At 50.7% G+C, this 25,353-nt stretch overlaps 1 protein-coding gene across 7 annotated transcripts in view; it reads left to right on the top strand.

The window, feature by feature from the left end:
* TRAPPC9 (trafficking protein particle complex subunit 9) overlaps nucleotides 1-25,353 on the top strand; it is a 745,023-nt gene that overhangs the window by 697,957 nt on the left and 21,713 nt on the right. The gene's annotated exons all lie outside the window — the stretch shown is intronic.

Raw genomic sequence — 25,353 nt, 5'->3', positions numbered from 1 at the left:
CTTTCCCATCAGCAATGACAGAGTTCCTGTTGCTGCACAGCCTTGCCAGCATTTGGGACTGTCGGTGTTTTAGGTTTTGGCCATTCTAATAAGCATGTAGTGGCATCTCATCATTACTTTAATTTATAATTTCCTAATGACATATGATGTTTAGCATCTTTTTATATGTTTATTTGCTTTTTTTCCTCTTATTTGTTGAGATGTCTGTTCAGCCCTTTGGTCCATTTTTAAATCATGTTGTTTGTTTTCTTATCATTGGGATTTTGGAGTTCTTTGTATATTTTGAATAACAGTCTTTTGCCAAATAAATCTTTGAAAATATGTGCTATGGCTTGTCTTCTCATTCTCTTGGCGGTGTCTTTAACAGAGCAGTAGCTTTAAATGGTAATGAAGTCCAGCTTACCAGTTATTTCTTTCATGGATTCTACCTTTGGTGTTGTATGTAAAATGGCATTGCCATACCCAAGGTTGTCTAGATTTCCTCCTGTGTTATCTTCTAGGAGCTTTATAGTTTTGCATTTTGCATTTAGGTCTGCAATCCATTTTGAGCTAATTTTTTGTGAAGGGCATAAAGTCTATGTCTAGATTAATTTCTTTGTATGTGGATGTCCAGTTGGTCCAGCACCATTTGTTTAAAAGGCTGTATTTTCTCTATTTTAGTGCCTTTCTTCCTTTGTCAGAGTTTATGATATAGACATGAGTGTATTTCTGAACTCTCTGTTCTGTTCCCATGATCTGTTTGTTTCTGTTCTGGTACATTGATCTATTTCTTTCACCAATACCACATTGTCTTCATTGCTGTAGCTTTATAGCAAGTCTTAAAGTAGGGTAGTGTCAGTACTATGACTTTATTCTTCTCCTTCAATATTGTGTTAGTTGTTCTGGGTCTTTTACCTCTCCATATAAACTTTAGAATCAGTTTGTCAATGTCCACAGTTGGATTATGGTTGGTATTGCATTAAATCTGTAGATCAACTTAAGAAGAACTGACATCTTGACAATATTGAGTCTTTCTACCCATGAACATAGACTATTTATTCATTTGTTTAGTTCTTCTTTGATTTCTGTCATCAGAGTTTTGTAGTATTCCTCGTGTAGATCTTGTACATGTTTTGTTAGATTTATATCACAGTATTTCATTTTGGGGATGCTAGTGATACTATGTTTTTAATTTCAAATTTCCCTTGTTCATTGCCAGTATATAGGAAAGTGATTGACTTTTGTATATGAACCTTGTATCCTGCATCCTAATTATTGCTCTTCATTCCAGGAGGTTGTATTTTTGTTTTCTTTTTTGTTTTTTTTTTGTTGTTGTTGTTTTTTGGTCAATTCTTTTAGATTTTCTAATAGACAACCATGTCATCTATGAACAAAGATAGTTGATCTCCTTTGTTGGCTTATTAGCTATAACTCTTTTATTATTTTAGTGGTCGCATTTGGGGTTTAGAATATACATCTTTGACTTATAGTCTGTCATGAAGTGACATTATACATCTCCATGTGTACTATGAGAACCTTATTCTAATATAGTCGCAATCCTCCCTATGGGCTTTAAGACTATTGTTGTCATACCTTTTATTTATACCTATGTTATAAGCCCCACAGGACATTGTTATTACTGTAAAAAGATTTCAAGAAGAAAATCTTAACGTATTTAGTCATGTAGTTACCATTTCCTGTACCTTCATTTCTTTTTATTAATCCATGTTTCCATATGGTGCTATTTTCTTTATGCTTTAAAGACTTTAACAGTTCTGATAATGCAAGTCTACTGCTGCTGAATGCTTTCTGCTTTTGTATTGCTGAAAAATTCTTTGTTTCACCTTAGTTTTTGAAAGAGTTGATTTTTTGCTGGGTTCAGAATTCTAGGTTAACAGTTCTCTGCCCTACTCAGCCCGCACTTAAAGATGTTGTCCCGTGACTTCTCTTATATTGTTTATGATATGAAATTGGCTGTCATTCTTATCTTCGTTCCTCTGCATACAACATGTCTTTCTTTTCTGTCTAACTTTAATATTCTTGTCACTGGTGTTGAGCAGTATTTATTAGATTGGTGCAAAAGTAATTACTTTTAATGGCAAATTAAAAGTAATGGCAAAAACATTTTACAATATAGTGTGCCTTGGTGTAATTTACATTTTGTGTCTTATGCTTTGGATTTGTGTAGCTTCTTGGATCTTTAAGTTTATAGTTTTTATGGATTTGGGGAAAATTTTGGCCATTATGTTTTAAATTATTTTCCTGTCTCCCTCTACTCTCTTCTCCTTCAGAGATCTCCCATTACAGCTGTGTTCAGCAACTTGAAATTGTCTCAGAGCTTACCAGTGTTTTCTTTTAATAAAATTTTTGTGTCTGTGTGTTTCGTTTTGGATAGTTTGTATAGCTGTGTCTTCAAATCCACTATTTTTAATTCTGCAAGGTCTAATCTGTTAACTCCATCCTTTTGTTTTATCTGAGATGTTATATATTTCATCGACATAAGTTCAGTCTGGATCATTTTTGTATCTTCTATGTCGTTAAATTTTTGAACAAATAGAATACAATTATAACTGTTTTCATGTCCTCATTGCTAATTCTAACATTCATGTCAGTTTTGGGCCTGTTTTGATTGGTTGTTTTTACTCCTCGTTGTGAGTCATATTTTTCTGTTTCTTTGCATGCCTGGTAATCTTTCATTGGGTGCCAGACATTATAAATTTTGTCTTGTTGGGTGCTGGCTATAAATATCTTCGAGATGCTAAGATACAGTTAAATTACTCAGAAACAGTTATATCCTTTTGGGTTTTGCTTTTAAGATTTTTTTTAGGCAGAAACAGAGCAGTGTTTAGTCTAGGACTAATTATTCCCCACTACTAATGCAAGAGCTAAATGTGCTACCTAATGCCTTATGAATTCTGATGTGTGCATACGTGTGTGTGTGTGTGTATGTGTGTGTTTGTCTGATGGAAACAGGCACTATTCCTCATTCTGTGTGAGCATCAGGCACATTTTCCTACAACTTCTCAAGTGTTTCTTGCCCTTAGTCTTGGGTACTTTCAGTGTCTTGCTGAATCCATAAGGGAACTCTCCACCAATCTCTCTAGTTTTTTTTTTTTTTCCTCTCTCTCTCCCTTCCTTCCATCACTCCTTCCCCCTCAACTGCAGCTCTCTTGTCTCCTCTCCAGTATTCTGTCCTGTAAACTCTAGCTGCATTCACCTTCCTAGACTCTCAGTTCTAGCTTCTCAACTCACAGTATTTAGAGGTGTCCCAGAGGTCTCTACTCCCTGTGCTGTCGCAATGAGCTGGGATGATTCTAGGGTTCACTTCATTTGTGTCTTTTCTCTCTCTGTTCTTTGTTCCCTAATGACCAGTGTCTTGGAAACCATTGTTTCATGTATTTTGTCTGTTTTATTGTTTTATGTCGTTTGTTCCAGGAGGAGGATTAATCTGTCCTTGTTACTCCATCTTGACTGGAAGCAGAAGCCTCCTTCATTCTGAATGTTTTGATAAGATTTTGTTTCACCAACATACACATTATGTAAGAAGTCTCATGGCCAGGATAAATACTTGAATCCTTTATTGTCAAGGAGGAAATCATTCCTTGATTCATTTGCTCATTCAGGAAATGTTGACCTCACCTCTACAAGGCCTCGCCTCTACAATGCCCTACAAGGCATTAGGTAGCACATTTAGCTCTTGCATTAGGGGATAACACAGTGAATAAACAGGCACGTGTGTTCCCTCTGGGGCTTATTTGGAGCCAGACCTAAGGAGTTTTAACAACTCTCATGGGTAAACTTTAGAAAAATGAAGCTCTCTATCCTTCATTCAGCAAACATTTTCTAAGCACCCAGCATCTGTCAGACCCTGCTCAGCCCTGTCCCTGAGGACCACATGGTCTAACCAAGGTAGATGGTGCAGAAGTACTTTCTGCTAAATGCTGAAATGGAAATCCATAGAAAAGAGGACTGTGTTTAATTTTGATGATGCAGTAGAGAAGACACTTCCTGGAGAAGGTGGCAGTTGAACTGAGTCTTGAAAGATGATCAGAGCAGGAGGCCATGGAAGGTGAAGGACCTTGGTGGTGTGTTCCAAGAGTGGAAGGGCCTGGTGTGGCTGGAACCTCAGTGTTTGGGGCTAGTTTAAGAATGACTCTGCAGGGGTTACAGGCAAGCTGGGAACTGGCACACAGGAACTACAGAGGGTGTAAGACACAGCCCCCACATCATGAATTGGTGGTTTAGGCGAAAGCGATCATGTTGTCATTTTATAGTAATTCACAGGCACAATGGACTTTGGCTTTTAATGCCTCAGAATCATTTTTGTTTTCCCTGAGGAACTTTTTATGCAGTCGTCTCCCAGGTAAGATTTATCATTCCTTTTGTTAGCTGGGGAGCCTGTCCTACACCAAACTCTTGAAGCCAGCACACATGTGCCTTTCTGTGCATGCATGCATGCACACACACACACACGTGCACACAGGCAGATGATGGGACCAAAGCTCCAGAGGCTCCGAGCCATGTGGCAGAGTCCAGGTTCAGAACACAGCTGCGAACGAGGCCTGGGTGGTCAGCTGTGCCTTCCTAATTAGGCAATCGCTTTTATAACGAAGCCCCCGTTTGCCGCATGAGTTGAGATGCATCACCTGTCAACAAGCGATGCTAACCACTGGGTGACAAGCATGTGTCTTCACCCTGGTGCCACCCCGTCCTTCCCAATTCGTTGTGCCCTCTCTTTGGGTCACGGAGGACAGACCGACCAATACTGTTTTGTGACGAATGGGATGACATCACATAGCAGCTGACGTCCCCTGTTTGGGCCTGTTGGCTTCGCCTGGTGTGGCTGAATTCATCTGTGCACTGAGTCATCTGACTGGGAGGCTGCAGCCTGGCGTCCCTGTGCAGGAGGCCTGCAGGGTAGAAGGAACCCTGCTGGGGAGCCCAGAGACTGAGGCTGGGTCCCCATGACTAGCACGTGGTCCTGGCAGATTCCAGCCTTGTCCTCTTGTCCTCAAGAAGGATGCTGGTCAGGGCTGGTGGCTGTTGCTCAAGACCTCTGAAAGTGCCTGGTGAGAGGAGGTAGACAACTCAGAGCCAGAAGCAACAGAACCTGGGAGGCTGGCCCACGGGCGGCCTCGCTTGTCAGATGCATGGCCCAGAGACGCTGTCTGGAGTGGACCTGCCTTGGGTGTGTCCCAAAGGCAGAGGTGACTCTCATCTGTGGAAATGGATGAGGGCGTTTCCAGGCACAGGGCACTTTGAGGCCCAGGCACTGGGCAGGAAGGACAGATGGCCACAGAGAGCCAAGCACTTCATCTTGACCATGGTCAGGCAGGTCTCTGAAGGCTCCAGAATTTGAGCTTCACCTTGTGGGGTAACAGGAAACAAGAGGGAAGTGGCCAGCTAAGGAGATGCCGGGGTGGCCCCAGCCTGCCAGACTCACAGCCTGGGCTCTGGGCTCACACCTGGTGAGGCCAGGCCATATCTATGGGGGAAACCAGGTTGGCCTCAGATCCCCTTTGGGACTCAGCCCTGGGCTGCCACCATGCCCCAAGTCAGCCCACACCCCTCCCCTGACGATGTGGCCTCGGCCCCTCAACTCCCCAGCGCCCCTCGACTTCCCAGTGCCCCAGAAAAGCGGTCGGTGATTTCTAGCTGAGAACGACATGCTCTGGGCCCAACCCAGGCCAAAGGCCTTTTCTTCAGCATTTCTGGGAAAAGCAAATTTATCAGCCTGTGCGAAGGGGAAATGTTTACAGGAATGGAAGACACAAAGGGAATGAATAATCAGGGCTCGGCTCGGTCTCCGGAGACCAATATTCTCGTCTAGTTTGCTTTGATTAGAGAAGCAAGCAAAGAGAGCTCACCCTGCGGACTGGGAGGCAGCCCCTCAGAGCCTCCGGACTGGCAGGTGGGAAGGGGCTGAGGTCCTCCCACCTGGTGCTGAGGTGGCCCTGTGAGCCCCTGGGTGGGTGTGGGTCTGTGCAGAGGCCCAGGGTTCCCCAGAGTCCCACTCAGGTCAGTGCTAGGTGCCCCACAGCCCCGGATAGCCCCAAAGATGCCTCCTGGGCCCACTCTGGCCCTTAGACAATCGTGAGGACCAGAGACCCTTTGGACCCCTTAGTGGCAGCCTGTGCCCCACTCTCTGGTTAAGCATTGCATGAGGCAGCATGATACCATCCGAGCATTCCCCTCAGGTTCTTGTTCCTGGGACTTGCAGACTTTGCTGTTGATGTTGTGTGTTCTCTGTCCCCCCTGGGCACTCCCAAAAGTGTGTAACATCCACAGGGGTTAAGGCTGGGCCAGAAGAGCAAAGTTCGTCCCTAGCTCTGCCCCTCACCTGTCCACTGGCGAGATTCTGCTCCCTTGCCAAGTCTTCCTGTCCTCATCAGGAAATGACAGTTTCAATAACTGATGATAATAAGACAGCTCAGCCTCGCCAGGAGGTGCCCTCGTTCCTTCGGGAAATGTTATCGAGCACCTGCTCCCAGCCATGTGCTGCTTCTGGTCCTGGGGAGGCCAAGGAAACACTGCACTGTGCTAAGGCAGGTGAGCCAGGGAGGGAGGATGCGGCACAGCTGCTGTCCCTGGTGGTCAGTGGGAGGGGGCCTCTCCAGGCAGTGACGCTTTTGAATGGACGGTGAAGGTCACGGGGATGAGGTTGTGTTGGGGGAGGACATAAAGCTGCCCCAGGGTGTGCGCACATGCACACACACACACACAGACACACACTCGCACGCATCCGTGCAGACACACGCCCACACAGCCCTACCTGAGGCTGGCCAGCCCACTGCGCCCCCAGTCCCAGCCTCCATCCTCCGGTTTCTCCTGAGCCCCATGGAAATGTCCCCACTCGGTGTCACCACCCACAGTCTCTTCTCACAGGGAAGCCCCAGTGGCCTGTGATCCATAAATCCGTCTGTGACCCTCTGCTCAGCCCTTGCCGACTTCTGTCTCACTCAGGGCAGGCGTGGGAGCTTCTCGTGGCCTCCTTCTTGCCGCCCCAGTGGCCTTCACCTGCATCCACGTGGCCTGGGGAGCTTGTCTCCCTCCCGCTGCGCTCACAGCAGCCTGCAGCTCTGGCCTTCCCCGTGCTCCTGGTCCAGCCCAGCACCGTGCCCCCTCTCCCCTGCAGCCGGCCTGGTTTTCCTTCGTAGGGTCGACCGCTGCCACACGTAGGAGATGATGTTCGACATCTTCTGACTTCTCCACTAAACATGCGCTCCCTGAAAACAGGCACTTTGTCTTCCTATGTTATTTATTGTTAGACATTTTAATTTTCTTTCTGGAAGGGTGCCTGGCACATAGGAAGAGCTGAATTGAGAGTCATTGGATGAATGAATGCATGGTTGATTGGTTGGTTGGTTTCAGGTAAAGGTTCCACATGCACAGAGCACTACAGAGGTGGCTGGTGGGTGGTTTTGCTACCGGCTGGAGTGAACGGGTGGTGAGGGACTTTGAGGCAGGTGGCAGATGCCTGGAAGGCAGGGTGGGGGCTGCGGGGAGGGCGCAGGCTGGCATGGAGTGTGGGAGTGATGGTGTGGTGAGCAGGAAGTAGCTGTCACTGTCCAACTCAGCCTAGCAACCCAGCTGTCCCAACAACCTCTGAGGTCCATCCACCGGGGAGGACTCGCGCCATCACCTCCTCCATTTCCCTTCGGGGCAGTCGCCGGTTCAGGCTGCTGATTCCCACCCAATGCTGTCTGCTGCACTGCCTGCTCCCAGGGAGGCATTCAGGACAAACTCCAGGAATGTAGCCGGGGCCTCTGGCAGCCATTGGGAACTTTGTCTTCATTTGAACAAAGCATTCACTTTGGATTTTCATTGAAACCTGTTAGAGCCATCGGCACAAGAAGAGACAGAGGCAGAGACCTGGGCGCGCCAGGCAGCGTGCTGGGTGATTAACCCCACACAGCCCTGCCTGCCGGGTAAGTGCAGCCCATGTGACTCCCGAGGCAGTCAGTGCTCCCTCAGAGGCATGGTCCTGCCATGGGACCCACAGCCGCTGTGACGTGGCCCAGGGCATGAGCTGTGGGCCTCCTGGAGAAGTGCCTTATTGGGACTTTAGGCTGGAAAGGAACACAGTGACCTCAGCCTCCAGCCTCACCTGCTTCACGAAGCTGCTCTGCAGTGATGCATCTGGGCTTAGCTGTGGCCCTGGGAATTTTATGAGTAGCCGACTCCAGGCAAGGCAGTAGGGGTGGCTGTGTGCACCCCAAAGACAGATGCCTTGGGGAGCTAACGGGCAGAGTGTGGGACTTCTCAGGATCCCAGGAGTGTGGGCTGGGATGGTGGCCATGGCGATGGCTGGAGTGAAGGGGTTTGGGGACTGTCGGATGAATCCCTGACGAGGCCCCGGCCCCCATCTCCTCATCTGTAAAATGGGATAATACTGTCCCCTCGCTGGGTTCCCATGAGGTGATGTGAAATGACCTCTGTGGAGCACCAGGCACTGGTAGGGCACTCAGTCTGGGCCTCTCCCTCCGCCTTGCATAGGCCTGTAGGGCCACAGGCACAGACCTGCACGTCAGTGGGTTCATCTGGAGCCTTCCCTGCTCTGCAAAGGCGCAAAACATGGAAAGAAACGTGAGTCTCAAAATGCGGGGAGCCACAGTAAGGACCGGCTTCCAGAAGCCAGGCCTTCTTCAGGTAGAGGTCCCAGCCCAGCACGCAAGATCGGGAGGTGGCAGCAGAGCCTCTGTCCAGGGCGTCTGGACTCCATTGTCACCGCTGCCCTCTGAGCCAGGCTGCCAGGAGTAAAGGGCTGGCAGTGCTGTGGGTACCTTAGGAAATGAAAGGTCCTACAGTGCAGATGGGAGACCAGCACTCAGGATAGGGCTTTTGTTGGAGCCTGCCCAGGGTGGCTAGTCTTCCAGGCCAGCGCAGTCAGAGTGGCCTGCAGGGCCTGGCCCACCACTGGCGGGTGGCAAAACCTGTCTGCCCTGTGCCCCCAGTTCCCTGCCTGCCCAGGGAGCTGCAGGAGCTGGGGTCGCAACCATCATATTCACTGCTGTGGCTCCAGGGTCCAGCACCAGATCCTAGATGTTGAGTAAATGACCGCTTCCTTTATGTATTTCTTCTTTTATAAAAGCATGTTTTATACAATTTGTACAAATCAATGTAAAAGTAATTCATGCTGTACCTAAAATTTAGTGAATATTAGTTCTTCCACTCATTTTCTCTGACCTGTAAAATCTGTGTTACTGTTTATTTTAAGCCTTTGGATCGTTATTATTTAATCTTATTTTTATTCTTTTATTTTTGTTTGTATTCTATGTTTTCATTTGCTTCTTTCTAAAAGTATCTGGAAGTGCAGCAGTTCTCCCTTATCCTCAGTTTTGCTTTCCTTGGTTTCAGTTACCCTTGTTCAATCACAGATTGAAAATGTTAAATGGAAAATTCCAGAAAGAAACAATTCATAGGTTTTAAATTGTGCGGCATTCAGAGTACCATGGTGACATCTCGCCCGTCATGCCCTGCGTCTCTCTTTGTCCGGCGAATCCACACTGTACACACTGCCCACCCTGAGCCACCTAGGAGGTGTCTGCCATCAGATCAGCTGCTGTGTTGTAGTGCTGGCATTCGGTCACTTTCATTTTACTTAATTGTTCTTTTGTGTTACTAGGTAATATTGTAAGTCTCTCACTATGCCTAATGTATAAGTTAAACTTTATCATAGGTATGTATGTCAAGGAAAAAAACATAGTGTATGTAGGATCAGTACTATCTGAGGTTTCCGCCGTTCACTAGGGAACATACCCTCGAGGATAACAGGGCTACTGTATTAGTTTTCTAACAAAGCACTACAGACTGGGTGGACAAGAAAAAGTTATTTCTGATGGTTGTGGAGCCTCGAAATTCATAGAAATTCAAGGTTAAGATGTCAGCAGTGTTGGTTTCTACTGAGGCCTCGCTCCTTGCCTGTAAGCAGCCACCTTCTTCCTGTGTCTTTGCTATGTGTATGTCTGTCTTAATCTCCTCTTATAATGACACCAGTCAGAGAGAACTGGGCCCATCTTGGGCCTCATTTTACTTTGTATGTCTTTGAAGGCCCTGTCTCTAAATACAGTCCCACCCTGAAGTATTGTACTGGGCTTTAGGGCTTCAACATGGGAATTTTTGGAGTCACGATTCAGCCCCTAACACTGCGTGTCACATGTTAGTAGGCATTTAATATAGCTGTACAAAGATCAGGATAAAAGTGAGCTATGAGGTCTGTGTTTAGATAACCCCTGTTGATGAATTAAAATGAAAATGGAACTCATGCTTGTTGTAGAAAACTAACAATTAGAGGTGAACACAAAGAAGAAATGGACTATTACCGGAAATCCCACCATCCAGAGATGGTGACCATTAACAGATAGGTGTACAGCTATCCAGATGATTTTCCATGTACATATTTTATTCAAAATTAGACATCACTGAAAATATGGCTAGGGTCTTCCAGGCCAGCGCAGTCAGTGTGGCCTGCAGGGCCTGGCCCACCACTGGTGGGTGGCAAAACCTGCCTGCCCTGTGCCCCCAGTTCCCTGCCTGCCCAGAGAACTTCAAGAGCTAGGGTCACAGCTGTCATATTCACTGCTGTGGCTCCAGGGTCCAGGACCTGGGAGGCACCAGATCCTCGATGCTGAGTAAATGACTACATCCTTTATGTATTGCTTCTATGCTTTTACTTCATATGTAAAACTATGCTTTTACTTGATATGTATAGCCACTGTCTTTCCATACCAAATCTACATGTAAATTATGATTTTTAATGGCTGCATAGTATTCCTTTATGCAAATGTTCCCAAAAGTATTTAGCCCATCCCCCTATATTTTGGACTATAGGAAGTTTTAGTTTCTCAGTGTTACAATACTAACTATATTATAAATCTGGCCATATTATTAATGTTATATTATAAATCTGCCCATATTAACAATGTGAATAGACCCTGAGTCAAAGGGTCTGTGTATATTTTCAAGGCTGTTTGCTACTTATTAGTTTGCCCTCCATAAATGTTATAGATTTTAGACTCTGATCAGCCATGTATAAAAATATCCATTTCCCTTGACTCTTGCCAACAATAGCTTTTATTTTCCTTAAAAATCTATGCCAGTCTACTAGGTCAGAAAGAATGGTGCTGCAGTCTGTCAGCCTGCATTCTTTGATTACTGGAGAGGACTGGCGCCTTGCCGCGTGCTCATCCGCGGCTCGTGTTTCTTCTTTGATGAAGTGCCTGTCCTGCTTGTTATTTCCACATCTCTGTGCAGAATCTGGGCCTGGCCAGAGAGGCCACTTAGTGCAGCTTAAGCCCAAGCCTCTACCTCTGCACCTTGATTCATCTGTTCCCTCCATCTGGAATCTTCTCTCCCTCCCCCTTCCACCCCCACATGCACCTGCCAGCATGTTCCTCCTGGATCTATCTCACCCGGCATTGGAGGCCTTTCACTCCCTCCCACTCTGTCTGGGACGGAGCCCTCGTGAGGACGGGATGCTCTGTGGGACAGCCATCCTGTTGGTGTCAGAAGAAATGGATCCTCCTTCTCTGGTAGCAGTTCGTATTTTCTACCTGTGTTGATGAACTTAGCTCACCTCAGAAAGCACAGGCAGAGTGGGAAAAGCAGGGCTTTGGAGGCGTACAGACTTGGCTCACTTCTGTGCTGTACCCTGTCTAGCTGTGTGATGTGGGCAAGTCCCTGTGCCTCTCAGTGGCTGCCTTATTTGTTACATAAGAAGTAGTAATTCCTGCCTAGCCAGGTCTCCACTAAATCAGATGATGTCTAAAGCACCTGGAGCCACGTGGTAGCTGACCTGTGGCCTTGTCATCGTCAGGGTCCTCGTTGGCATCCTCAGCAGGCATAGCAGGGGGCATGGTCCAAGGGGCATGGTCCAGCAACTGCCAGCCGGGCCCTGTGCCAGGGCTGCACTCCAGGGGCTCCCAGTCATGTCGTGGGCACAGACGTGCAGGTGAGGACTCAAGAGAGCATATGATAAGTGCTGTAGCCACAGGTGTGCGGGACACACAAGACAGCGATTCCCCCAGGGGAACAGGGATGCTTCCCAAAGGATATGACATTCCGTTAGCTATGGCCTTGAAGGTGTTCTTAGGAGGAGCCAGGCGGGGGGCTCTTGTGGGCAGAGGGCTGAGCCTGAGGCCAAGCTGTTGTCTCCCTCCAGTGAGTGACCTCGGGAGCAGGGACCTGAATGATAGAAACTGTGTGTTGAGCATCTTGCATGGAAGGGCTGCTGAGTCCCCACGTGATGCCGGTTAGGTCGTTACCAATGAGGAGGTGCACCTGGGGCCACATGTGCCCTCCCAGGTCCTGATCTGAACACAGGTCTGATTCCAGAGCCCCTGGTGCAGAAGTCAGTACATATTTATTGAAGGACTTAGATGGAGCCACAACTTGCATTTGGAGAATCAACTGTGATACTAGAGGCAACCTGAGGAGAGAGGCTCCCAGAGCACAGCCACTGTGCCATGTATTGGGGTAGGAGGATCGTGATAGGCACAGGGAGGCCAGGCCATTCCCAGCTTGAGGGTATTACTGCAGCATGAGGGGCCACAGGGGTGTAGAGCCAACTGTGGGTGGCCAGACCCCAGTACGGGAGCAGGGGCACTCCTCGGCCTTCCCCCTCCATTTACAGATGGGCTGAGTCTGAGCAGGTGGCAGACACGCCCAAGGACACACGTCCCGTCAGGGCTGGCAGAGCTGGTGAGGGAGCGTGAGGCTGTCAGAACTCCTCTTTCTTTCCATCTCTGCTCACTGGTGTTTGGGGCCAAGGGGATTTGACAGGTTCCCTGAGGCCTTGGAATAAAGAAAAGCAAAACATTTCACTGTTGGATTACTTTGTACTTTAGCTGTTACATCTGTGGAAATTATACGGTGATGATGTTTGTGCTGGTAGCCCTTTGAGGGATACAGCTTCAAGGCCACACCTGCACCCTTCAAGGCAGCCCCAGCAGGGTGAGGTCAGATGCGGGAGAAGCCTACCTACGTGTGCCGCCAGCTCCCTGCCCTGGCACAGACCCCGGCTGGGGATGAAGTGTGCTCCGTGCCAGACTGGGTGATCCAAATTCAGTTGTGGGAAAGAGCTCTCCTGGGTTATACCTCAGAGCCAGACTGGCACAGGCTTGGCATTTCAAGAGCACACGTCTGTGTGCCCACTCCTACGGTTCCTGCTTCTGCCCCCAAACCCTCACCTCTCTACCCCACACAGGGTCCTCTGGCAGCCTTCTGGGAATCCCAGCTCCTGTCCTTCATCAAGGGCTTCCAGAACCTGCCACCGTTTCACCTGCCCCAGCCCCTTGATGGGGGTTCTGACCTGAAACCAAGAAAAGCCCTCCCTTCCTTGCCTTTTTCTAAACTGTTCTTCCCTTAAATCTAATCCTCTTGCCTCACCTCTCCTCCCACCCAAGGCCACCCTGTCCTTTTTCCTTTTTTTTTTTTTTTTTTAGACAGAGTCTCACTCTGTTGCCCAGGCTGGAGTGCAGTGGCGCGATCTCGGCTCACTGCAAGCTCCGCCTTCCGGGTTCACGCCATTCTCCTGCCTCAGCCTCCCGAGTAACTGGGACTACAGGTGCCCACCACCACGCCCGACTAATTTTTTGTTTTTTTAGTAGAGACAGGGTTTCACCGTGGTCTCAATCTTCTGACCTCGTGACCGCCCGCCTCAGCCTCCCAAAGTGCTGGGATTACAGGCGTGAGCCACCGCGCCCAGCCCCACCCTGTCCTTTAAGATATTGGCTACTAACCTTTTGGAGCCTCAGAGCATTTTGATGATTGGATGAAAGCTGTGGGCTATTTGTCTAGGAAAACACAAACCCACACACGTCTACCCAATAGCACTACCCCTCAAGGGCGTCCGTGACCCTGTAGCTGGAGGAGTTTTAGGAATCCCATTCAGTGGGTCTTGTTGACCTCACCCTGGCTTATCCTCCCTTCTTCTACCAGAACTTGGGCACTTACCCAGGTTCTGTGGTCAGGTCCCCCTCTGAGCGATGGGATGGAGAACAAACCAGCTGGAGAGAGTGTCGGGGGGGATCAAGCAGCAGCCCCACCCTTGGGTGCATCCTGTTCCAGCCTGAGCAGGTGTTCAGTGAATCCTCATGCAGGAACCAAAGCGCTGGCTCAGGGAGACTGGCAGGAAGGTCATGGAGTATGTCCTTTAGAACGAATTGTCTTACACAGCCTGAAGACCTACTGTGCACTGGGGTGATGGCGACGATGAGGGGAGAGAAGAGAAGGCAGAGTGTATAGATCAGTCTTGTGGGGAGACAGGAATGTGGTTCTGGGACGAGAACTGAGTACTTGCTGCCACGTTTCAGTGTCTTCCTCACTCCATGCATGCTTCTTCTTTCCCCAACACATTTGCAGACTCGATGCACCGGACCGTGGTGGGGAATGGGCTGCTCAGGGGTAGGGATCACCTCCTCTAACCGGTTGCCTGGCTGATCCAGATCCAGCTGTCTTCTTGCACATGCCCTGCGTACACACCAGGACAGGGATGCCTCCAACTTGGGGTCCACGGTCATTAAGTGTGGAGCGTGGTGTGTCCTTATGGACACAAGCATGCTCTGGAAAGTGAACTAAGGCCATAGGAGGACAGACCACAGGGGGCAGAGCAACCTCAGCTGAACCTGGGTCTCACTCAGTGCTGGGAAAGCCGTTCTGCCGGCACTAGAGGGGAATGAAATGTTGTGCCTGCATTTTAAGCGTGTCCTGGACGATGGATGATGGTCTATCCATGGCTTCATGGGTGACCCATGTTGTCCCTCTGGGACACAGTTTTGCAGCCCTGCCCTGCTCCCTGCTCTGTCTTTCTGGACTGTTTCAGGTTCTTCAGCAAAGATGTTGCGGCATCTCCTATCATAAAATGCCACCGTCTCCTGTGACCCACGTCCTCCTCCAACAACCGCATTTTACTGCCCCTGCCACAGCCACACAGACTCCAAGGTGTCGCCTCTGCTCGTTCCTCCTCTCCTTCCCCCCAGCTCTCTCGAGCACACCCACACCAGGCTGCAGCTCCCACCAGTCCATCCAGACAGTGGATGTGTCACTGTGGCCTCCACGCCAACACAGTCCCCACACCTGTGCCCTCACCGCACTTGCCATCACTGATAGCGCCCTCCTCCCAAGGCCCTTCTTCACTTGGCTTCTGGGACACTGTTCTCCCTGGGGTCACAACCCCCCATCAGCAGACCTACCGTGTATCTAATGGGCACTTCCACCTTCACAAGGCCAAGATCAAATGCTCGATACTGCTAATCTCCCAAGTCCTAGTCCTCCTCGTTGTCCCCAGTTGTCAACAGGCAGCTCTTCTGGCTACTCAGGCCCAACACCTGACCCCTTCCACACTACGCCTGCTCCATCACTGGCCTGCTGGAACATGGCCTGATCTGACCACTTCTTAGCTTGTACAGCTTCCACTTGATCTGAGCCACTGCTCATCTCCCCTGACCCACGTGGCAGCCTCCAACCCCCTTTATCCTGTCCCCACTTGCCAGCACCTGAATGATTGACGTGTGTGTGCACGTGTGTGCGTGTGTGTGCATGTGCCTGTGTGCACGTGTATGTGTGTGCATGTGCCTGTGTGCTTGTTTGTTTGCTACTTTCTTCTCCTACCAGAAGGAAGGGACTGGAAGCCATGGGTGTTGTTTTGTTTCTAGAGCCTGGCACATGGTGACTGCTCAGTGAATATTTGCTCTGAGTGAAGGAGGGAGGGAGGGAGGGGCCTAACGTGTCCCCACGGGAGAGGTGCTGTAGCTTCTGTCAGATTTTCAGAGTTCTCCATGACTCAGTAAGGAATTAGTTTTCTAGATAAATCCATGGGTCTTTTTCCTTCATGGCAAAGGTGAGGCCTTCCTGTAGTCATCGTGAAAGATCGCAAGCTTCATATTCAGCCAGAGCCACGTTTTATCCCCCGCGCTCCTCTGTGGTTTTAACCAAATGGCTTACCCTCTCAGAGCCTTGCTCTTTTTTCTCTATAAAGCCTGGCTTCCAGGGTTATTAGGAAGACAAAAATGAGTTGCTTGGAAAATGCCTATTGCTGTATCTGGCACCTGGTTAGTGCTAAATTAAGGCCCTCCGGAGGAATTATTCGTGTTCAATCACAGAACGAAGAAAGCTTCAGCCGGTCCATAGCAGAGACTCATACCCCACTTCCAGGAAGCCAGGCTGAGCACTGGCCCTGCCCTGGCTTCAGCTGCAGCCTCGTGCTCACACCCGGCGCGGGGTGTGTGCAGGGGCTGCCCTGGACTGCGCTGCTCCACCTCCCATCACCAGGCAGCTGAGACTGGGAACTTGGTCCTGATGTTCCTTTCTGGGTGAACAGTGGGCAACTCAGAGGTGGAATGAGAGGCTGAAGGTCCTGCAGCTGAGACCTGAGACAGCTGCCTGGGGCTCTCCCTTCCCAGGTGCCCTCCGCACCTTGGCCATCTGTTTCCTGGGCACATGCAGGAAGAAGACGGGAGAAGAGGGCAGTGGAGAGCATTAAATTACAGTCATGTGCCACATGCCATTTCAGTCAATGGTGGACTGCGTGTGTGATGGTGGTCCCGTGAGATTATAATTCCTTATTTTTACCCTATCTTTTCTGTGTCTAGATGTTTGGGTAATACGCAAATACTTACCATTGTGTTGCCATTGAAAGGTGTAGACTTACCATTGTCTACAGCTTTCGGTAGAGTCACACGCTGTACAGGTTTACAGTCTAGAAGCAATGGGCTCCACCACACGTGTGGAGGCTCGTGTGAGTGCCCTCCGTGATGTTCACACTAGGACAAGTCGCCTAATGACGCATTTCTGAGAGCCTATCCCCAGTGTTAAGCCGTGTGTGTGACTGTATTTAAGAGAACAAACTGTTTTAAAACACTGTGATTTGCATACCAGTTCTTAATATGCTAATTACACGTCATTCCTTCGGTTCTCAGAAGCAGCACTTCAGGGCACTTCTGCAGCGGGCTGCTCTGCTCGCGTTAGAGGTACTCCAGGGGTCTTCCTCAGGCCGAATGCAGGCTGCTGAAAGCTGGCCTTCTTCTCCCACTTCTCCAGTGAGCGTGTGGCATCACATGCAACCTCACTCGGGCTGCAGGGCTGGGTGGCTCAGAGGGTGGGCCTGGGACCCAGGAAGGAGCAGAGCATCCCTGGGCCTGGGAGCCCGGCAGGGCCGGGTTAGAGAGGGACGCCTATAGATACAGGCACGGCTTTACCTGTGCAAGTGCAGAAGAAACAATCTGTTTCTCTCTGTCAAGAATCTTCCTCTGAACTTAGCACCAGAGCATAAACAAGGGGGAGTCAGGGGAGACAAGCAGAAGCAGATGCACAATGCAGGCAGCCAGGCGTGGTGCGGGAGGCCTTGGGGTTGAGAAATACGCAGGGTGTGGTGTCAGACCTGGGAGAGTGTCCCTGTCCCGTGAGAGGACAGCAGAATAGGGCGGGCCTGGGTTCAGGGCTTGGGCCGCTGTCCAGTGGGCTGTCCCTGATAGGGGTGACCCAGCACCTAGAGCCAGGAAGTGGAGGATGGGGTAAGGTCATCGAGGTTGCTGTGTTGACAGCAAGCCATGAGCATGACGCCTGACAGAGCTGTGCTGAGGGGTTGGGTCCCAGGCCTGCGGTCAGAGTGTGGGGTCATAGTACCGAGCAGGGTGTGGAGTTGGGAGGAGGAGGTGGGCAAGCCAACACCAGGGCTGGAAGCAGGGAACTGGTGCCCACTGCATCATCACTTTCCAGCCCAGAATTCTGGGGGGCCCGGGAATTCTACATTTTCACTTGGCCTTCTTGGTCACTACAAAGGTAAATTTGCCAGGAGGATTAAACATGTGTCATATCCAGCTGTGAGCTTGATTGATAACTTCTGAAGATTCAGACGTTGATCTAATGTGGCAGGTGGGTCCACAGCTGTGCTCTTGCCCTGCACCCAATGAATGGTGTATCTGGGCCCAGTTGGTCTCTGTTTCTCCCCCCAACCTTTACTAACAGGTCCCCCAGCACAGGCATCTCATCCCCTGGCCAGTACATGGTTCAGGGACCTGACATTGCCTTCCTGTTAAGTAAGTAGACAACAGGGAGGCATTCATTTCCAAGTTGTCTTCAAAAACCCTGTTTTTCCCCTGGCAGCAGTGCTGTTGGCCCAGAGAGGCCTGTACTGCACCTTGGTGGATTGTAAGAGGTTAAGCAACCAAGCCAGGGAGTGCAGAGACTATAGGAGATTCACAAGGCAGAAAGACCCCAGCTGCCCACCCCATCTGACATGGTTTGGCTCTGTGTCCCCACCCAAATCTCATTTTGTAGCTCCGATAATTCCCATGTGTTGTGGGAGGGGCCTGGTGGGAGGTGGTTGACTCATGGGGTAAGGTCTTTCCCATGCTGTTCTCGTCACAGCCAGTGCGTCTCACAAGATCTAATGGTTTCAAAAATGGAGTTTCTCTGCACAAGTGCTCCCTTTTTGCCTGTTACCATCCATGTAAGATGTGACTTGCTCCTCCTTGCCTTCCACTTCTGAGACAGGCTAGGGTGATCAGATGTCATCTGAGGGCTGGTGGAAGGCGAGGAACTCCATCAGATACGGAGGGTGATCAGACGTGAAGGCTGGGTAAACTGACTTTGCAGGATTCTCGCAAAAGGACAGTGCAGAAATTAATGAGGAAAGGTACAAGTCGAGGCCTCATTGAGAAAGAGCTCAGGGAGTCTGAGAGTTTGGTCAAGGGGAGAATCTTCACTACTTTGCCAAGTTGCTGGATGCCCTTTGGATGATTTTCTAAGCATGTGGTCACTTTCTGTTCGCCTGAGACAGGCCACCCTGGGAGGGAGGGGCCAAGCAGAGCACATCTCGGCCCCACTGCCCACTCCCCAGGGTTGGCCTTCTCCGAGCTGTCTGTCTCTTGCCCCCATTGCTTTCCTTCCCTGCTCTTTGCTGTCTGAATCTGATATTCCAAGGACAGAGAGCGAAGGGTCCACGTCCACCCTCCTTCCCCTACTCACACAGCCGCACAGACCTGGCCTTGCTGCAGCCTCCAAGCTATGGGAGTAGGTCATATGCACTACACTTCACACCCACATACACTCACACACAACACACAGCACACTGCGCACAAACGCACACATGCATGTGCATGCTTCATGCTGAGATGAGCACGGGGGATCAGACCTGACAGGCGTGTGCTGGTTCAGGGACCTGGGCTTGGAGAGGCAGGGCTGGGAGTTGTGTCCATCCACCCCTTAGGGACGGCTTCACAGACAGGGGGGTGGGTGCTGGTCTGGGAGTCTGTCTTGGAGACAGTGATGGTGCTGGCTGCCGGCAGGCTGCACTGCCCTGGGCCCTCCACACATCTGGCCTTCAGGGCCACCTTGCCTCCACACCTGGCAGGACTGACTGGGGGAGTGCAGGAGCGGGTGCCAGCCCTCCTGGGAGCATTGGGTGGCAGCTGGATCCAGAATTTGTGTCCCCCTGGGGAGCCCAGGCCCCGCGTCTGCGGTTGGTGTTTCCCAGAGGAGGCTGCCTTTCAGAAAGCTCCTTGGCTTTGTTTAGAACAGCGCTCATCTGTCTCAGATGATTTTTCCTCGTCTGAAAAATCGCCAGGCTCGCTCCTCTGCAGAGGAAACCGCTGTAGCCCTAGATCAGGAAGCAGAGTCCGTCCTCTCCGTTTCCTTCCATGCCTTTGAATTCCCAGCAGTCCTGGCATTTCAGCACTGCCCGCGTGGCATGGCCCAGGACACCAGCCTTGGCCTTTCAGCCTGGCCAAGGCGCCTCCTCCTCTGCCTCTCACCTTCTTCATGGCAATAGTACTCATCTCAGAGGGCGGAGGCAAGGATTCCAGGGGACCATGTATGTAAAGAGCCCAGTGCAATGCCAGGAAGATGATAAATACTCAGTGAGCAGCAGGCACTCCTCCCCACCCCCTCCGGCTTTGCCTTCCCTTTCCCAGGGGACTGAGCTTGGAAGCGCCCCCGCTAGGTTCAGACTCCAGCTTTGCCACTCCCTATGCAGCCTGGGCAAGTTGCTAACTTCTCTGACCCTCGGTTTCCTCATCTGTGAAATGGGGACAGTCATAGCTTCTAATTCAGAGGGCTGTGGGTGGAGCTGGAGCAGCACCCAGCCCACTCACCAGTTGCCATCAACACCTCTACCACTGCTCATGCTGAGGTGGACCAGAAAGAGAATAGAGGCACCTCTCACCCATGCAGTGTCTTGGGTTCAATGCCAGGGAGGCCAGGGCTGCCCCTGCCCTTCCACAGTCTCCATCTGGCTCCACAGATGCTTGGCTAGGGTCCGCTGGAGGATGGGGAGGCAGCACAGACTTTGGCGTCAGAAACCCGACTCAGTCTCACCACCTGGGACTTGGAGCAATTCCCATAACTCACTTGGCTGATTTGTGGCATAACCCGGTTTCGCTACCTCTCCGGCCTTTTCCCTGCCCCTGCCTCCCCACACTGAAGCTAGGAAAGCTTCCTCAGGCTGCCCCGACCATCTTCGCCTTCCGACACAAGATTTCCTTGCCCCTAAAGGGTCTTCTGGCTGTGGGACGCCCCTCCTTCAGGGGTCCTGCTGTGGGACGCCCCTCCTTCGGATCTGCTGGGGGCTGCCCTCTTCATATCTGGACCCATAAACATTTGTTGCCGAACACAAGAGGCTTCCCCTTGTACCAGCGTGCCTCCCTGTGTCTGCATCCCCATCCCATGCCCCAGCCTACCTACACAGAAAAGGGGCACCAGGCCTCATTCTGCATCGCCTCACCTTCTAGCCTGGGGTGATTCCTGCTAACTATAATGAATAGCAGGCTTGATAGAGTCAATAGTGAGCAACTCACTTGCGTTCTGTCTTTCGGCAAGATGGACAGGATAACCTCCACCACCAAGTGGAGAAATGTAAAGCACATAGTAGCACGTAGGCAAGCTCAGTGTGAGTCCCATTCCACGCAGGGCGGTCTCCTCCACAGGCACACCTGTCCCCACCACACATAAGCCTGGCATTTGCTCCGGCCCCAGCCAGCAAGTCCAGCTATGGACACCTCCAGTCATTCCAGCCCTGAGGGGTGACACTGGCTTCCCAGGCCCGAGCGCTTGGCCTCCTCACTGTCACGGGATTCCCTTCCAAGTGGAAGAAGACAAAGATTAATTTGTTTTTAATTCGTCTTGTAATTGCTTTCTTCTCTAAAGAAGGCCTCCACAAGGCCCAGGCCCAATCCCTGGGGCCATGGTTGTTTAAAATAAAAAATGAGGCTGCTCAGCAGGGCCACAATTTTAATCATTGGAAAAATCCTCCTGGCATCAGGGCATGCAGCCTCCTGGCACATGACTCCCTCTAGGAAGCCCAGCAGAAAGCGTCCTTGCCGTGAGTTCAGGGATTCCCCCTCAGATAGGGAGGCAAGCCCGCCAGCAGTGCTGACTGCTCACCTACTAAGTGTGAGAACTGTGGGCAGTGCAGGTGCTGTAGAAGGTCCTCTCTGCACTCAGCCCCCCGGGCCCCGAGGGACCAGGCCTCAAGAACGAGACAGGCCTGGCCGGTGGCGTCAAAAGTGGATGATGCCTGGGCTGGGGGGACTCCCTCTAGATGGTACTGACAGGCACTGCCAGAGCGGCCACTGGGCCCACCGCACACCCCACTTCCAGGGCCCCTGCGACAGGCCGTCCTAATACCCATGTGCCCTGGCTCCTCCTGCGACATGCTGTCCTCATCCCCAAACCCTGGCTCCTCCTGCGACATGCTGCCCTCATCCCCAAACCCTGGCTGGCTCCTCCTGCAACATGCTGTCCTCATCCCCAAACCCTGGCTGACTCCTCCTGCGACATGCTGTCCTCATCCCCAAACCCTGGCTGGCTCCTCCGCAGGTCTGTCCTGCGTGCTCCTAGATTCACTGATTCACCCAGCACAAGTTACCCGAGGACTTGGAGGGCTCCAGGTGCCACACCAGCACTGAGTCAGCAGTGGGAGCTGGGGCAGATGCAGGCTCGCAGCTCATGGCTCCCCCAATTACAACAACCTCTCAGATGATCTCAAGGCTGGCCGAGGGCCATCTCATCACCCCTGTCCTGTTGGCCCCAGGCAGCCAAGACCAATGGCCTTGGCCGGTCCTTCACAGGACCCCTGGCAGTGACAACTCTGTATGCTGCACAGCTCCAGGGGTTTCCCTGGTAGCCACCCACTGAGTTCTTAGTACGTTTTGCCCATTTGACAGATGAGGAAGTGGGAGCTCAGAAAGTCAGTAAGTGGTCAGGCCAAGGCTAAGTCTCTGACAGGAAATCAAATGTGGTTTTGCACCAGCAAGAGGCCTGTCTTCAGCCAGGGGAGGAAGATGTGCTGTTCAGCTTGTGTCACAGGGCAGGGTCTCTGGAAAACAGAGGCTGGCATGCAGCACCCTCAGGTCAGCACGGTGGAAGGAGAGGAGGAAGCAGATGGACAGAGAAAGAAGCCAGGCAGGCCCAGCGAGGAGTTCAGGTGACCCACCGGAGTTGGGATGGCTCCTTGGTGTGACTGGTGAGGTGAGGGGCCCGGCCTTGATACCCTGTGTGGATCAGTCACCGCATGTGGGTCACCCCAGGAAGGGGCTGTGATCTTGGTCGAGGCAGCACTGCCAATTCGAGGCATCTTGGAAGGGACTGCCTGCAGGCAGCACCGAGGGTGCCTGTGGACTGTGACTCCGGCTTTGATTCCTGAGGGGCACCTCCTCAGACCATCTGCACTCCTGGGAGCAGATGTGGAAGCCCCAGGTGATACAGACTGACCAGTTCTTGGTGATGTCTGCTGTTAATTGTGCAGCTAAGACCAGGCAGTCAAAGGGGAAAGGACTTTGGGGTCACTCATTAAATGGCCTCATTTCCCAGGGAAGGAAAGCGGGGTCTGGAGAGGGCCAGGCTCCTCTGGAGGTCAGGAGCAGGGCATGGAGCAGCAGCAGGCTGGGGGGGCCTTGGATGTTTCAGGTTCATGCCACATGACTCCAACTTTCCCCGCAGAGCCAGCCCGAGCTAAGAACACACTGGATGGTCTCTCTTTTTGCACTTCTCCGTTCAAGGTTGAGACGTGCCGAGATGAAGTCAGTTTGATTCAGCAAATATTTATGGAATACCTGCTGTGTGCCAAGAAGCAGGGTTGGGATACACAAACAACCATAATGGGGGTGCTCCAGCTGAGGAGACAGACACACAGACACCTCACTGTCCCATGGCTGCGACACAGGCAAGGAAAGGGGGTGGCATTGCCCAGCAGCGTCATGTGTTGAGGTGGCAGCACTACTCATACAAGTCCTTTCATCCTCGCAATCACCCTTAGTCCATGTTCCAAATGAGAATTCCAGTACTTGTAGAATGGGTGGCTGGCCAGAGGGCCACAGCTAATAATGGCAGACATAACGCTTAATGGGACTCATCTGACTCAGGCAAACAAGGAGAGTATGACCAAGGCCTCAGGGGAGCATAGAGAAATCTAGAAGAAGTACAGAAGGCTTGCAGCAATGACTTACTGCATCCAGACCTCAAAGGATAGATGAGCATTCAGCAGGCACTGGGAGTATTTCCCCTGAGGGAAGAATAGAACAAATCAGTAAAACAGTAAAACACATGAACGGCTATTGGGAAATCTGATGAAAAGTGAATAAAGGGAGGGAGGAAGGAAAGGAGGGATAGATGAATAGGTGAGGGATGGATGGATGGATGGTAGATGGGTGGATGGGTGGATGGTGGATGGATAGATGGATGGATGGGTGGATGGTAGATGGGTGGATGGATGGGTAGATGTTGGTTGGATGGATGGTAGATGGGTGGATGGATGCATGGGTAGATGTTGGATGGATGGATGGATGGATGGATGGTAGATGGGTGGATGGATGGGTAGATATTGGGTGGATGAATTGGTAGATGGGTGGATGGTGGATGATGGATGGATGGTAGATGGGTGGATGAATGGATGGATGGATGGATGGATGGATGGATGGATGGATGGGTAGATGTTGGATGGATGGATGGATGGATGGATGGATGGTAGATGGGTAGATGGTGGATGGATGGTGGATGGATGGATGGATGGTAGATGGCAGTGGATGGATAGTATATAGATGGATGGATGGTAGATGAGCAGGTGGTGGTGGATATATGTATGAATGGATGAATGGTAGATGAATGGATGGGTGGTAGAGAGATGGATGGGTGAATGGATGAATGGTGGATTTTGGATGGATGGATGGATGATAGATGGACAGTAGATGGATGTGTGAATGGTAGATGGGTGGATGGGTGGATGGTGGATGGTGGATGGGTGAATGGTGGATGGTAGATGGGTGGATGGATGGGTAGATGTTGGATGGATGGTTGATGGGTAGATGGTGGATGGATGGATAGTAGATGGGTGGATGGATGGATAGATGTTGGCTGGATGGATGGTAGATGGGTGGATGAGTAGATGTTGGATGGAAGTATGGATGGATGGATGTTTGATACATGGTAGTGAATGGATGCTATAGATGGATGGATGGATGGATGGATGGATGGATGGATGGATGGATGGATATATAGATGGATGGATAGTAGATGAACAGGTGGTGGTGGATGGATGGATGAATGGATGAGTAGTAGATGGGTGGATGGATGGTAGAGAGATGGATGGGTGAATGGATGAATGGTGGATTTTAGATGGATGGAGGGATGGATGTAGATGGACAGTAGATGGATGTGTGAATGGATGGGTGGATGCTGGATGGATGGATGGATGTTGGATGGATGGATGGTGGATGGGTGGATGCATGGTTAGATGTTGGATGGATGGATGGTAGATAGGTGGATGGATGGGTAGATGTTGGATGAATGGATGGATGGTAGATTGGTGGATGGGTGGATGGATGGATGGTAGATGGGTGAATGGATGGGTAGATATTGGATGGATGGATGGTAGATGGGTGGGTCGATGGATGGGTAGCTGTTGAATGGATGGTAGAGGGGTGGGTTGATGGATGGGTAGATGTTGGATGGATGGATGGTAGATGGGTGGATGGATGAATGGGTAGATGTTGGATGGATGGATGGATGGTAGATGGGTAGATGGTGGATAGATGGTAGTGGATGGATGATATATAGATGGATATATGGATGGATGGTAGATTAACAAGTGGTGGTGGATGGATGTATGAATAGATGAATAGTGGATGGATGGTAGATGGGTAGATGGTGGATGGATGGTGGATAGATGGTAGTGGATGGATGATATATAGATGGATATATAGATGGATGGATGGTAGATTAACAAGTGATGGTGGATGGATGTATGAATAGATGAATCGTAGATGGATGGATGGATGGTAGAGAGATGGATGGGTGAATGGATGAATGGTGGATTTTGGATGGATGAATGGATGGTAGATGGACAGTAGATGGATGTGTGAATGGTGGATGGGTGGATGCTGG

The sequence above is a fragment of the Rhinopithecus bieti genome, unplaced genomic scaffold (genome assembly GCF_001698545.2).
Source record: "Rhinopithecus bieti isolate Rb0 unplaced genomic scaffold, ASM169854v2 scaffold_25940, whole genome shotgun sequence".
Lineage (NCBI taxonomy): Eukaryota > Metazoa > Chordata > Mammalia > Primates > Cercopithecidae > Rhinopithecus > Rhinopithecus bieti.
This window is presented reverse-complemented; position numbering and strand designations above follow the sequence as displayed.